Source organism: Euprymna scolopes, chromosome 46 (genome assembly GCF_053919585.1).
Source record: "Euprymna scolopes isolate OS-2025 chromosome 46, ASM5391958v1, whole genome shotgun sequence".
NCBI classification, from domain to species: Eukaryota; Metazoa; Mollusca; class Cephalopoda; order Sepiida; family Sepiolidae; genus Euprymna; species Euprymna scolopes.
Window position 1 is genome coordinate 146139632 of NC_136527.1, and position 14980 is coordinate 146154611.

A 14980-nucleotide genomic window follows, 5' to 3' on the forward strand; every position below is an offset into this window, starting at 1 on the left:
ACAATTATTTGCAATTATGCTTACAGCCTGTGGGATTGAACAACCACATTTGCTCTGGAATGAATTTAAAACTGATATGTCCGAAGATTTTCTTCATCAAGCCCAAATGCGAAATGAAAATATGGCAATTGCATTTTCGCCTGAGATATTTAATCTATCTCTTGCTGACCTATCCCGTCGAGTACAAGCACTTAACCGTACGTTAACGAATTGTGGCATGCCAGAGCCTGCTGATATTATGAATGTAAACCACAGAATACAGCAAGAGACTTATGACTATGATGCCTATGACCAATTCATTCAGGAAAATGAACCTCGGCTTGTAGACGAGCAGAAGAATATTTACGAGAGCATCTTGGAAAGCATTCATCATGATCACGGAACGACATTCTTTATTGATGCCCCAGGTGGAACTGGCAAAACTTTCCTGTTAAATCTGCTCCTTGCAAAAGTTCGTCTCACAAACAATATTGCCCTTGCAGTGGCATCCAGTGGAATTGCAGCAACACTTTTGGATGGTGGTAGAACTGCTCACTCTATGTTTTCTCTCCCATTGGACCTTACTAGACAGGAAAAACCATTGTGTAATATTAAAAAAGATTCAGCAAAGGCTAAACTACTGCAAAACTGTAAATTAATAATCTGGGATGAAGCAACAATGAGTCACAAAAAAGCTATGGAAGCAGTAGATTCTACACTACAGGACCTAAAAGATAACACACAAATAATGGGTGGAGTGACTTTGGTTTTTGCTGGTGATTTCAGACAAACCCTTCCAATTGTTCCTCGAGGAACCAGAGCTGATCAAATGAATGCATGTCTCAAAAACTCCTATTTATGGCATCATATTAAAACAATGAGTTTAACACTAAACATGCGAGTACATTTACATGCTGATGATGCTGTTGGTGACTTTGCCATTAAACTTTTGCAAGTGGGTAATGGACTTCTGGACAAGGACTCCTATAACCAGATTCAGTTGCCTTTTACAACAATTCAAACAGAAGAGGAATTTATAATGAGAGTTTTTCCAGATCTTCATAATTTGCATACGGATATCAATTGGCTAAGTAGCCGTGCAATTTTAGCAGCAAAGAATGAATCTGTAAATGAAATAAATAGCAGGTTGTTGAATAGATTACCTGGAGAAATCATATTATACAATTCAGTTGATACAATCTGTTCACAGGACGAAGTAACAAATTATCCGACTGAGTTTCTTAATAGTCTTGAACCACCAGGAACGCCTCCACATAGTCTGTTTCTAAAACTTGGAGCACCAATAATGTTACTTCGCAATCTTGATCCACCAAAACTCTGCAATGGCACAAGGCTCACCATAAAGAATATGATGCCTCATGTACTGGAAGCAACAATTATGTCAGGTAAGTATGCAGGAGTACACTGCTTCATTCCCAGAATCCCAATGAGACCACAAGAATTGCCATTTGAGTTTGAAAGGCTGCAATTTCCTGTCAAGCTAAGTTTTGCAATGACAATAAACAAATCACAAGGACAGTCACTAAAAGTTGTTGGGCTCAACCTGTCAAAACCAGTATTTTCTCATGGACAGCTATATGTTGGCCTATCAAGAGTTGGACACCCTGATGGACTCTTCATTCTGGCACCAGATAAAAAAACCAAAAATATTGTATATTCTGAAGCATTAAGATGAAGCATAAATATATAAACATGATTACGAAACTTTTCCCTGAAGCAAAAAATATATAAACAACATGATTATGAAACTTTTCCCTGAAGGAAAAATATATAAAGATGATTACGAAACTTTGCCCAGAAGGAAAAGAATGCGAAATGTGCCATGGAAAAACCCTTTGCGTTACATACATGTGCGAGGGAGTCTTAAAGCTAACTGTACAAAGCAAGGTATACCACCATCCTCCTTCAGATTGGATTGGACAAAAATGAATCGAACCCACAAACTAAAGTTTAAAAATCTGGTACAGTATCCATCATGCCATGGCAATGAATACATTGGACAAGATTAATTTAATGTTAAAAACTCAAGAAATATCTGAAAGTATGTCAAACTTACAAAAAAGAACTACCACCTAAAGTGGAGTAGAGGTAAGGCTCCCCCACATAACCAAAAAAGAAAGCCCCCCCCCCCCCGCCCTACAGGAGACAGGAGCTCCCCTACCATTCTGGGGCAGGGAAGGAGCAAGGAAAACTCTTAAACATAAATTGTCAACGAAGGGTATACACCCTTGGGAGCTAGAAGAGTCTTTTTATACGCATCAACACACAGCGAAACTTAAAAAGATAAAGAGATCAATAGCTATAGCCAGCTGGTCTCATAAACACAGGTGTACACTACACCGAAATTCACTTCAGGTCTGCATTTCCTCCATGCGAATAAGGTCCTGATTCCCCCCCAAGTGCAGGAAAGTTGCCCAACTCCCCTCTGGGTACACTTAAAAAGAAAACTACCCCCTCCCTAAGGCAGGAGAGAGAAGGCTCCCTGCCCCATCTCCTTCGTTGGTCGGATGACTGTCATCTCCCTAGAGCGAGGGATAAAAAAAAAAAGCAAATCACCCCTTCAGTCCTTCCCTAATCTGAGTAGCACGGCTCCCTCCTTCAGGGAGGGAAGGTCAACAGGTGGAGGAAAAATAGTCAACGCAGGGCATACCGCCTGACAAGCTAAAATCGTATTTTTATATACGGCAGACAGTAAGACTATTTGCCTTGGGGGCGGGCTAAGCACTCCCTCACCCCCAAAGTGGGAGCCGGGGAAACTTCTCCTCTCAGAAGCGGGAGGGGAGGCCAGGGAACCTTCTTTTTCCCCTAAAAGAGGGATATCCTTTTGTATGGTTGGTCTCCCCCCCCCCCGTTGGTTCCGCTTTATCCCTCCGGAAAGAGATCAACCTTACACAAAAACAAAAAAAAAAAATACGGGTAGAGGGAAGCCTTCCAGAGCCCCCTTCTGGGAGAAGTTCCCCGGCTCCCACCTTTTGGGGAGTGCGCAGCCTGCACTCCAGTCAACCAAATAAATAAAAAATTTACCCATCCCACCTTTGTGGGGAGAGTGCTCAGCCCACCTTCTGAGCCACCATAAAACAAAAGTTTCCTTCCACCAGAAGGGAAGGGAAGTAGAAAGAAAAAATATTTAAAAATACATGGTCAACACATAACCAAAAAAGAAAGCCCCATCCTCCATGGGAAGAAGGCTCCCCTCTCATTCTGGGGCAGGGAAGGAGCAGGGAAAACTCTTAAACATAAATGGTCACCGAAAGGGTATACACCCTGTGAAGCTAGACTCCCCCCCCCCCAGTGCAGGGAGGTTGCCCAACTCCCCTCCGGGCACACTTAAAAAGAAAACTACCCCCTCCCTAAGGCAGGAGAAAGAAGGAAAAATAGTCAACGCAGGGCATACCGCCCGACAAGCTAAAATCGCCTATTTATATACGGCAGACAGACTCTATTTGCCTTGAGGGCGGGCTAAGCCCTCTGACTCCCCCCCCCCCCCCAAAGTTGAGAGCCGGAGAAACTTCTCCTCTCAGAAGCGGGAGGGGAGGCCAGGGAGCCTTCCCTCTTTCAACTAAGAGACAGATATCCTTTTGTATGGTTGATCTCCCCCCCCCTCTGTCGGTTCCGCTTACTTCCTTCGGAAAGAGATCAACCTTACACACAAAAAAAAATATGTGGAGAGGGAAGCCTTCCCGGGCCCCCTTTCTGGGAGGAGAAGTTCCACAACTCCCAACTTTATGGGAGTGCTCAGCCCGCCCTCCAGTCAACCAAATAAAAGAAATTTCCCTATCCCATCTTTGTGGGGAGAGTGCTCAGCCCACCTGATTGATTCTTTGTTCCACAGATTATAAGATTAAAACACTGAGCCAACATTAACAATTCTGACTTATCATTCAAACATGATTACAAAACTTTTCCCAGAGGGAAAAGAATGCGAAATGCGCCATGGAAAAAACTCTTTGTGTTACATACATGTTGGAGGGAGTCTTACAAATAACTGTACAACGCAGGGTATACCATCCGCCTCCTTCAGATTGGATTGGACAAAAATGAAATTAAAAGGAAACGAAATTAGGAACAGTCATGAATTGAACCCACAAACTAAACGTTGAACATCTGATACAATATCCATCATGCCATCGCAATGAATACATTGGACAAGATAAAATTACTGTTAAAAACTCAAGAAATATCCGAAAATATGTCAACCTTACAAAAAAGAACTACCACCTTAAGTGGAGTAGAGGTAAGGCTCCCCCACATAACCATAAAAGAAAGCCGCCCCCCCCTACAGGGGGAAAGAGCTCCCCTCCCATTCCAGGGTAGGGAAGGAGTAAGGAAAACTCTTAAACATAAATGGTCAACGAAGGGTATACACCCTGGGAAGCTAAAAGAGCCTTTTTATACAGCTCATCTGATGGCAAAACTTAAAAAGATAAAGAGATCAATAGCTATAGCCAGCCGGTCTCATGAACACAGGTTTACACTCCATCCAAGTTCAGTTGAGGCCTCTATTTCCTCCGTGCGAATAAGGTCCTGACCCCTCCCCAAGTGCGGGGAGTTTGCCCGACTCCACTCCGGGCACACTTAACAAGAAAACTACCCCCTCCCTAATGCAGGAGAGAGAATGCTCACTGCTTGATCTCCTTCTTTGGTTGGATGACTGCCACCTCCCCATAGCGAGGGGTAAAAAAAAAAAGCAAATCACCCCTTCAGCCCTTCCCTGCGTAGCACGGCTCCCTCCTTCAGGGAGGGAAGGTCAATAGGTGGAGGAAAAATAGTCAACGCAGGGCATACCGCCTGAGAAGCTAAAATCGCCTTTTTATATACGGCAGACAGTCAGACTCTATTTGCCTTGAGGGCGGGCTAAGCCCCTCCCCCAAATTTGAGAGCCGGAGAAACTTCTCCTCTCAGAAGCTGGAGGGGAGGCCAGGGAGCCTTCCCTCTTTCAACTAAGAGACGGATATATATGTATCTTTCTTTTCTTTGCTTATTTCTTGGTACTAAGGATTTCTGTATGCATGTTATTTTATTTAAGAGTACTAAATAGCTTTTCAGTTTCTTGAGACTCTTTCACCTGTCTGGATTCTGCAGCAACGTTGTGGAGTGATATGTAAAACATAAATTGGTACTTTATAACAATAGGTATGTAGAATTCTAACTCGCCAGTGTTGATCGCTTCGATTATTTACAAATTCACCAGGTCCTGGATATGACCATAAACTGTATCCAAACGTGGGGCTTTGTGAAGTGTGAAGCCACCATTTAATTGCTATTGCTACCAGGTCCACTCTGATCTAGAGTGGTAGTACCTGTTAGGGTCCCAATTATGAGTTAAATAGAAACCAACATTAAATAAACAAATATATTCAAGGAAAAAAATGTCACTGGATTTGGCATGAAATAACCTGATATAGTGTTGATATGTCATAAAACAAAATGAACCAACAAATTCACCAATCGACACATTATCAACAAATGTATCTTTCTTTTCCTTTTTCTATGCTTATTTCTTGGTTCTAAGCTTATCATTAACAAACCCTGACATTTCTTTTACTTTGTTTTGTGTATATATTTTATTTTGTGTAGAATTAAAAAAAAAAAAAAAAAAATTACATTTCGCTACCACATTTGCAGCGAAATGTTAGCATAAATAAAATCACTGGTGACAACCCATGATGTTTTTTCTAATGAACACCAATTAACCAACACGCTTTCCATTGGTTTTTCATAACAATTTAATATTGATAAATTATAATAAACATTTCCATTACTTTTCTCTTTTTATCAATAAATATACTTGGTTGATAATTAGAGGACACAATGTTTATTGTAATAAAACTTGTGATCTATAACATCCAATTCTAACAATTAAACTTTCCTTTCTCAATTGAAACAAACAACATACCCCACACTATGTTCCTACAAATGAGGATTTTACTATTGCGTTTACATAATTTTTTAGCTATGTTTCTCTTACTTTCAGCATGAGAAAATATAATTTTCTACATGTGTTTCATGCATAACACACAAACGTATATGTGACCAACATTTTACCTCTGATATTTTTCCAAAAACACCAAATAACATTCACGCTTTCCATTGGTTTTTCATAATAACAATTTAATATTTATAATTTATAATAAACATGTCCATTCATTTTCTCTTTTTATCAATAAATATGCTTGGTTGATAATTAGAGGACTAAAATCAGATTTGTAAAAATTTCATTTTTTTTTTTTTCACTCTGAGAATTTTCTTTTTATTTCTTTGACAAACTATTTTTTTCAATTGACTTCAGCACATGATTGTTATTGCTTCTTCCCCTTTTGTCTTATATTTTTTTTCTTCATGCCAAAGATTTTATATATCAAATTTTTTCTCATTTCTTACATTTTATTTCTTTAATTCATAGTCCGCCAATATAGTATTAGTTTCAATTCCATTGAACACAATGTTTTATATAGTAAACATCAGCATATTTCACTTTTCAAGTATTTTTTTATTTTATTTCAAATACTATGTTTTATTTCATTTTGTTGACACTCATTTACCTCTCTGGGGTGCTACAAGGAACATGTAGAGTGATATATCAAACATGAATTGGTACTTTATAACAATAGGTATCTAGCATTTTCAGATAGCAATGTGGATAGTTTTAAACATGTATACACTTAAAATCTCATAATATAAAGAAATGTATCTTTTTTTTTCTTTTCCTTTGCTTATTTCTCTAACCTAAACATATCATTAACTAACCATAAACTTTGTTTTAGTTTTATATATCTATTTTATATTGAAGAATACACAAAAATCAATTTCACTACCACATTTACAATGTTAGCATACACAAAAATCACTGGTTACAATCATTGATAGCTGTTTCTTATAAGCACCAAATATCTATCACAATTTCGAATTGTTTTTCATGATAACAATTCAATATTGATACATTATAAGAAACATTTCCGTTGCTTTTCTCTTTTTATAAATACAAATAATATTAAGCACACCATACCAAGCCCACTGTTTCAGCATCTAATAAACTGCCTACCAAGATCAATGTTTTCAAGTGACAATGGAGAGTATTCATGTTATGTTTCACATTTTTATGTTTTGATATATTTTGCTGCTTAATATCAAATTCAGCAGATGAGTTCTTTCTTAGGCATCAAACAATTACATTTTCTGATATTCATTCAAGCTAATTACTGAAAATCAATTACATATTTTCTTTACTAAAATAATACTGTGCTTGATTTCATCAAGTGGTGCAGATCTGTTTTTACACTAACAATGTGCACATTTTTTGAAGAATAAAGTTATTTTTTGTTTTTATTTTTAAGGTGGTGAAGGTGATCCGGGGAGTGTTTTTTTTTTTTTTTTTTTTTTTTTTTTTTTTTTTTTTTCAAAAAAGGTACTTTTTACGAATGGGTATCCAAGAAACGTTCAGTATTTTGTCATAAATTAAGATTTTCTTTGACCACTATCAATACTATCAGAAATGAACAATCTACACAATACAAACTAACGGTTTTGTTGCCTTTTTATTATAACTCCAAACTAACCCATAACTACATTTTTCTTTTATTTTGCAAATTTGATTTCCTTTAGTTTATATTGTGTAGCTGAATCAGAAATTGATTGAACTTTTGTCATTTGTAGTTAACATGCTTTCAGCGCAATTACTACAGTGTAATCACACATGATCTACCAAAATAAAAACACTTCAGATAAAGTCTTAAATAGAATTCAGTTCCTTACATGACATCTGATGAAGTCAGTAGAAACATTACAAACTAATACTTGAAAAACAATTTGACATTTACTGTATTACAATAACACATTTGTAAAGAAGTAGAAATCTGGATACCTATTCTGATACCTAATAAAAGAAAGGACACTCTTTGGGGCGGATTTTGATGATAACAAGTCACTAATTAGACATTATAATAAACATTCAAATAATTTAAGAATTTTACCAAAATAAAATTACGTGGTAATCACCCAATTTCTGCCACAAAATTCTGATTGGCAAAACTCATAAACATAAAATATATATTTTCTAATTTCATCTTTTTTACTTTTTACATAATCTGATTTGATGTTTTCCTAAAGATTCAAATCACTGTATTTTGCTGCTTAATATCAAATGCAGCAGATGAGTTCTTTTTTATGCAGTAAACAATTACATTTTCTCATATTCATCCAAACTGAAAATCATTATTTTCATATTTTCTTCATTAAAATATCACTGTGCTTGATGTCATCAAGTGGAGCGGATCATTTTCTTTCTTTTTTTTTTTCTTTTTTTTTTTTCATTTGTTTACACATTTTTTACAAATGTTTTTGAGAGTCCATACAATGTTATAAGTGTTCAACATTTTTTTTTTCATTTGAATATATTTTGCCTAAGATTCTCAGCCTATATCATTGCATACCAATTTGTTTCTTGAAAGTTAAGTTCACTGTAAAAACATCTGATACACCAAAATCCCTGATACCTGTTTCTTATAAGCGCCAAATAACTATCACTATTTCGATTTGTGTTTCATGAGAACAATTCAATATTGATACATTATAAGAAACATTTCCAGTGCTTTTCTCTTTTTAGCAATACATATAGTTGGTTGCTAATCAGAGGACTTAACTAACCCTATAATTTGCTTTACTTTGTTTTGTATATATATTTTGTATTGTGTGGAATTAACAAAAATTCATATGCAGAAATCTGTTGATTCATTCCAAGAATCCCAATGCGACCAACAAACTTGAAAGATTACAATTTCTTTTTACTATGACCAATAAGAAAGCTCAAGAACTAAGTTGTTGGACTCATCCTGATCACCATTTTACAGTATTGTTAACAGTAAGTTTAACATTTTAAGTACAGAACAATATTATGTTTTGATTTTTACAAATTACTATTTTCTGTGACAGATGTTACTTTTTCAATATTGATTGTACGCTCTTTTGTGTTTTTACATTTTGCATAAAATAATATTAAGCACACAATACCAAGCCCACTATTTCAGCATCTAATAAACTTCCTACCAAGACCAATGTTTTCAAGTGACAATGGAGAGTATTCATGTTGTTTCACATTTTTAAGTTTTTAAATATTTTGCTGCTTAATATCAAATTCAGACCCCTATTTCCTCCGTGCGATTAAGGTCCTATTTGCCTTGAGGGCGGGCTAAGCCCTCTTCCCCCCCCCCCAAAGTTGAGAGCCAGGGAAACTTCTCCTCTCAGAAGCGGGAGGGGAGGCCAGGGAGCCTTCCCTCTTTCAACTAAGAGACGGATATCCTTTTGTATAGTTGATCTCCTCCCCCCCGTCTCTGTCGGTTCCGCTTACTCCCTTCGGAAAGAGATCAAGCTTACACAAAAAAAAAAAAAAATATGTGGAGAGGAAAGCCTTTCTGGGAGGAGAAGTTCATCATGATCACGGATCGACATTCTTTATTGATGCCCCAGGTGGAACTGGCAAAACTTTCCTGTTAAATCTGCTTCTTACAAAAGTTCGTCTCACAAACAATATTGCCCTTGCAGTGGCATCCAGTGGAATTGCAGCAACACTTTTGGATGGTGGTAGAACTGCTCACTCTATGTTTTCTCTCCCATTGGACCTTACTAGACAGGAAAAACCATTGTGTAATATTAAAAAAGATTCAGCAAAGGCTAAACTACTGCAAAACTGTAAATTAATAATCTGGGATGAAGCAACAATGAGTCACAAAAAAGCTATGGAAGCAGTAGATTCTACACTACAGGACCTAAAAGATAACACACAAATAATGGGTGGAGTGACTTTGGTTTTTGCTGGTGATTTCAGACAAACCCTTCCAATTGTTCCTCGAGGAACCAGAGCTGATCAAATGAATGCATGTCTCAAAAACTCCTATTTATGGCATCATATTAAAACAATGAGTTTAACACTAAACATGCGAGTACATTTACATGCTGATGATGCTGTTGGTGACTTTGCCATTAAACTTTTGCAAGTGGGTAATGGACTTCTGGACAAGGACTCCTATAACCAGATTCAGTTGCCTTTTACAACAATTCAAACAGAAGAGGAATTTATAATGAGAGTTTTTCCAGATCTTCATAATTTGCATACGGATATCAATTGGCTAAGTAGCCGTGCAATTTTAGCAGCAAAGAATGAATCTGTAAATGAAATAAATAGCAGGTTGTTGAATAGATTACCTGGAGAAATCATATTATACAATTCAGTTGATACAATCTGTTCACAGGACGAAGTAACAAATTATCCGACTGAGTTTCTTAATAGTCTTGAACCACCAGGAACGCCTCCACATAGTCTGTTTCTAAAACTTGGAGCACCAATAATGTTACTTCGCAATCTTGATCCACCAAAACTCTGCAATGGCACAAGGCTCACCATAAAGAATATGATGCCTCATGTACTGGAAGCAACAATTATGTCAGGTAAGTATGCAGGAGTACACTGCTTCATTCCCAGAATCCCAATGAGACCACAAGAATTGCCATTTGAGTTTGAAAGGCTGCAATTTCCTGTCAAGCTAAGTTTTGCAATGACAATAAACAAATCACAAGGACAGTCACTAAAAGTTGTTGGGCTCAACCTGTCAAAACCAGTATTTTCTCATGGACAGCTATATGTTGGCCTATCAAGAGTTGGACACCCTGATGGACTCTTCATTCTGGCACCAGATAAAAAAACCAAAAATATTGTATATTCTGAAGCATTAAGATGAAGCATAAATATATAAACATGATTACGAAACTTTTCCCTGAAGCAAAAAATATATAAACAACATGATTATGAAACTTTTCCCTGAAGGAAAAATATATAAAGATGATTACGAAACTTTGCCCAGAAGGAAAAGAATGCGAAATGTGCCATGGAAAAACCCTTTGCGTTACATACATGTGCGAGGGAGTCTTAAAGCTAACTGTACAAAGCAAGGTATACCACCATCCTCCTTCAGATTGGATTGGACAAAAATGAATCGAACCCACAAACTAAAGTTTAAAAATCTGGTACAGTATCCATCATGCCATGGCAATGAATACATTGGACAAGATTAATTTAATGTTAAAAACTCAAGAAATATCTGAAAGTATGTCAAACTTACAAAAAAGAACTACCACCTAAAGTGGAGTAGAGGTAAGGCTCCCCCACATAACCAAAAAAGAAAGCCCCCCCCCCGCCCTACAGGAGACAGGAGCTCCCCTACCATTCTGGGGCAGGGAAGGAGCAAGGAAAACTCTTAAACATAAATTGTCAACGAAGGGTATACACCCTTGGGAGCTAGAAGAGTCTTTTTATACGCATCAACACACAGCGAAACTTAAAAAGATAAAGAGATCAATAGCTATAGCCAGCTGGTCTCATAAACACAGGTGTACACTACACCGAAATTCACTTCAGGTCTGCATTTCCTCCATGCGAATAAGGTCCTGATTCCCCCCCAAGTGCAGGAAGGTTGCCCAACTCCCCTCTGGGTACACTTAAAAAGAAAACTACCCCCTCCCTAAGGCAGGAGAGAGAAGGCTCCCTGCCCCATCTCCTTCGTTGGTCGGATGACTGTCACCTCCCTAGAGCGAGGGATAAAAAAAAAAAAAGCAAATCACCCCTTCAGCCCTTCCCTAATCTGCGTAGCACGGCTCCCTCCTTCAGGGAGGGAAGGTCAACAGGTGGAGGAAAAATAGTCAACGGAGGGCATACCGCCTGACAAGCTAAAATCGTATTTTTATATACGGCAGACAGTAAGACTATTTGCCTTGGGGGCGGGCTAAGCACTCCCTCACCCCCAAAGTGGGAGCCGGGGAAACTTCTCCTCTCAGAAGCGGGAGAGGAGGCCAGGGAACCTTCTTTTTCCCCTAAAAGAGGGATATCCTTTTGTATGGTTGGTCTCCCCCCCCCTGTTGGTACCGCTTACTCCCTCCGGAAAGAGATCAACCTTACACAAAAACAAAAAAAAAAAATATGGGTAGAGGGAAGCCTTCCAGAGCCCCCTTCTGGGAGAAGTTCCCCGGCTCCCACCTTTTGGGGAGTGCGCAGCCTGCACTCCAGTCAACCAAATAAATAAAAAATTTACCCATGCCACCTTTGTGGGGAGTGTGCTCAGCCCACCTTCTGAGCCACCATAAAACAAAAGGTTCCTTCCACCAGAAGGGAAGGGAAGTAGAAAGAAAAAATATTTAAAAATACATGGTCAACACATGGTATAGCCCCTGGGGATCTAAAATCACCTTCTTATATACACCGACACACACAGACAGTCTGATTGATTCTTTGTTCCACAGATTATAAGAATAAACTTTTCCCAGAAGGAAAAGTATATAAACAACAGGATTACAAAACGTTTCCCAGAAGGAAAACAATGCGAAATGCGCCACGGAAAAACCCTTTGTGTTACATACATGTGCGAGGGAGTCTTAAAATTAACTTTACAACGCAGGGTATACCACTCACCTCCTTCAGATTGCATTTCACTTCAGTCCTGCATTTCCTCCGTGCGAATAAGGTCCTGACTCCCCCCCCCCCAGTTGGTTGCCCATCTCCCCTCCGGGCAAACTTAAAAAAAAAAAATACTCCCTCCCTAAGGCAGGAGAGGGTAGACTTTCTGCCCCATCCCCTTAGTTGGTTGGATGATCAGTCACCTCCCTATACCGAGGGGTAAAAAATAAAAGCAAATCACCCCTTCAGCCCTTCCCTAATCTGCGTAGCAGGGAGGGAAGGTCAACAGGTGGAAGAAAAATAGTCAACGCAGAGCATACCGCCTGACAAGCTAAAATCGCCTTTTTATATACGACAGACAATCAGACTCTGATTGCCTGGACGGCGGGCTGAGCAATGAATGTGGAAGCCGGGGAACTTCTCTCAGAAGGAGGATGGGAGGCCCAGGGAGCCTTTGCTCTCCTCCTAAGAGAGGGATATCCTCTTACTCCCTTGGGAAAGAGATCAACCTTACACAAAACAAAAAATATGGGAAGAGAAGCCTTCCCGGGCCCCCTCCCCCTTCGGGGAGGAGAAGTTCCCCGGCTCCAACCTTTTCTTTGGGGGGGGGGCTAAGCCTGTCCTCCAGGCAACCAAATGAAAAAGAAATTTACCCATCCCACCTTTGTAGGAAGTGTGCTCAGCCCACCTTCTGAGCCACTGTGAAAGTTTCCTTCCACCAAAAGAGAAGGGAACGAGGAAGGAAAAGTCTCTGAGAATCTTCATGCAATTTCTTTGACAAAGAAACTGTTTTCACTTGATTCCACACAAAATTTTTATTGCTTTTTCATCTATTGTCTTATATTAGGATTTCTTTATGCATGTTATTTTATTTAAGAGTACTAAATAGCTTTTCAGTTTCTTGAGACTCTTTCACCTGTCTGGATTCTGCAGCAACGTTGTGGAGTGATATGTAAAACATAAATTGGTACTTTATAACATTAGGTATGTAGAATTCTAACTCGCCAGTGTTGATCGTTTCAATTATTTACAAATTCACCAGGTCCTAGATATGACCATAAACTGTATCCAAACGTGGGGCTTTGTGAAGTGTGAAGCCACCATTTAATTGCTATTGCTACCAGGTCCACTCTGATCTGGAGTGGTAGTACCTGTTAGGGTCCCAATTATGAGTTAAATAGAAACCAACATTAAATAAACAAATATATTCTAGGAAAAAAAATGTCACTAGATTTGGCATGAAATAACCTGATATAGTGTTGATATGTCATAAAACAAAATGAACCAACAAATTCACCAATCGACACAATATCAACAAATGTATCTTTCTTTTCCTTTTTCTGTGCTTATTTCTTGGTACTAAGCTTATCATTAACTAACCCTGACATTTCTTTTACTTTGTTTTGTGTATATATTATTTTGTGTAGAATAACCAAAAAGACATTTCGCTACCACATTTGCAGCGAAATGTTAGCATACATAAAATCACTGGTGACAACCCATGATGTTTTTTCTTATGAACACCAAATAACCAACACGCTTTCCATTGGTTTTTCATGATAACAATTTAATATTGATAAATTATAATAAACATGTCCATTACTTTTCTTTTTTTATCAATAAATATACTTGGTTGATAATTAGAGAACACAATGTTTATTGTAATAAAACTTGTGATCTATAACATCCAATTCTAACAATTAAACTTTCCTTTCTCAATTGAAACAAACAACATACCCCACACTATGTTCCTAAAAATGAGGATTTTACTATTGCGTTTACATAATTTTTTAGCTATGTTTCTCTTACTTTCAGCATGAGATCATTTTCTACACGTGTTTCATGCATACCACACAAACATTTTACCTCTGACATTTTTAATTTTTTTCCAATTTCCTTTCACCATGAACATTATTACTTGGAAACCAGATTTTTTAAAAATCCCATTTTTTTTTCACTCTGAGATTTTTCATTATATTTCTTTGACAAACGATTTGTTTTCAATGAACTTCAGCACATGATTGTTACTGCTTTTTCCCCTTTTGTCTTATATTTGTTTTTCTTCATGCCAAATATTTTATATATCAATTTTTTGCTAATTTCTTAAATTTTATTTCTTTAATTCTTAGTCCACCAATATAGTATAAGTTTCAATTGCATTGAACGCAATGTTTTAGATAGTAAACATCAGCATATTTCACTTTTCAAGCACCTTTTCATTTTATTTCAAATACTATGTTTTATTTCATTTTGTTGACACTCATTTACCTCTCTGGGGTGCTACAAGGAACATGTAGATTGATATACCAAACATGAATTGGTGCTTTATAACAATAGGTATCTATAATTTTGCTTAATTCTCTAACCTAAACTTATCATTAACTAACCGTAAATTATGTTTTAGTTTTGTGTATATATTTTATATTGTGAAGAATAAACAAAAATTCATTTCACCACCACATTTGCACTGTTGGCATACACAAAAATCACTGGTTACAATCATTGGTAGCTGTTTTTCAAAAACACCAAATGACATTCACG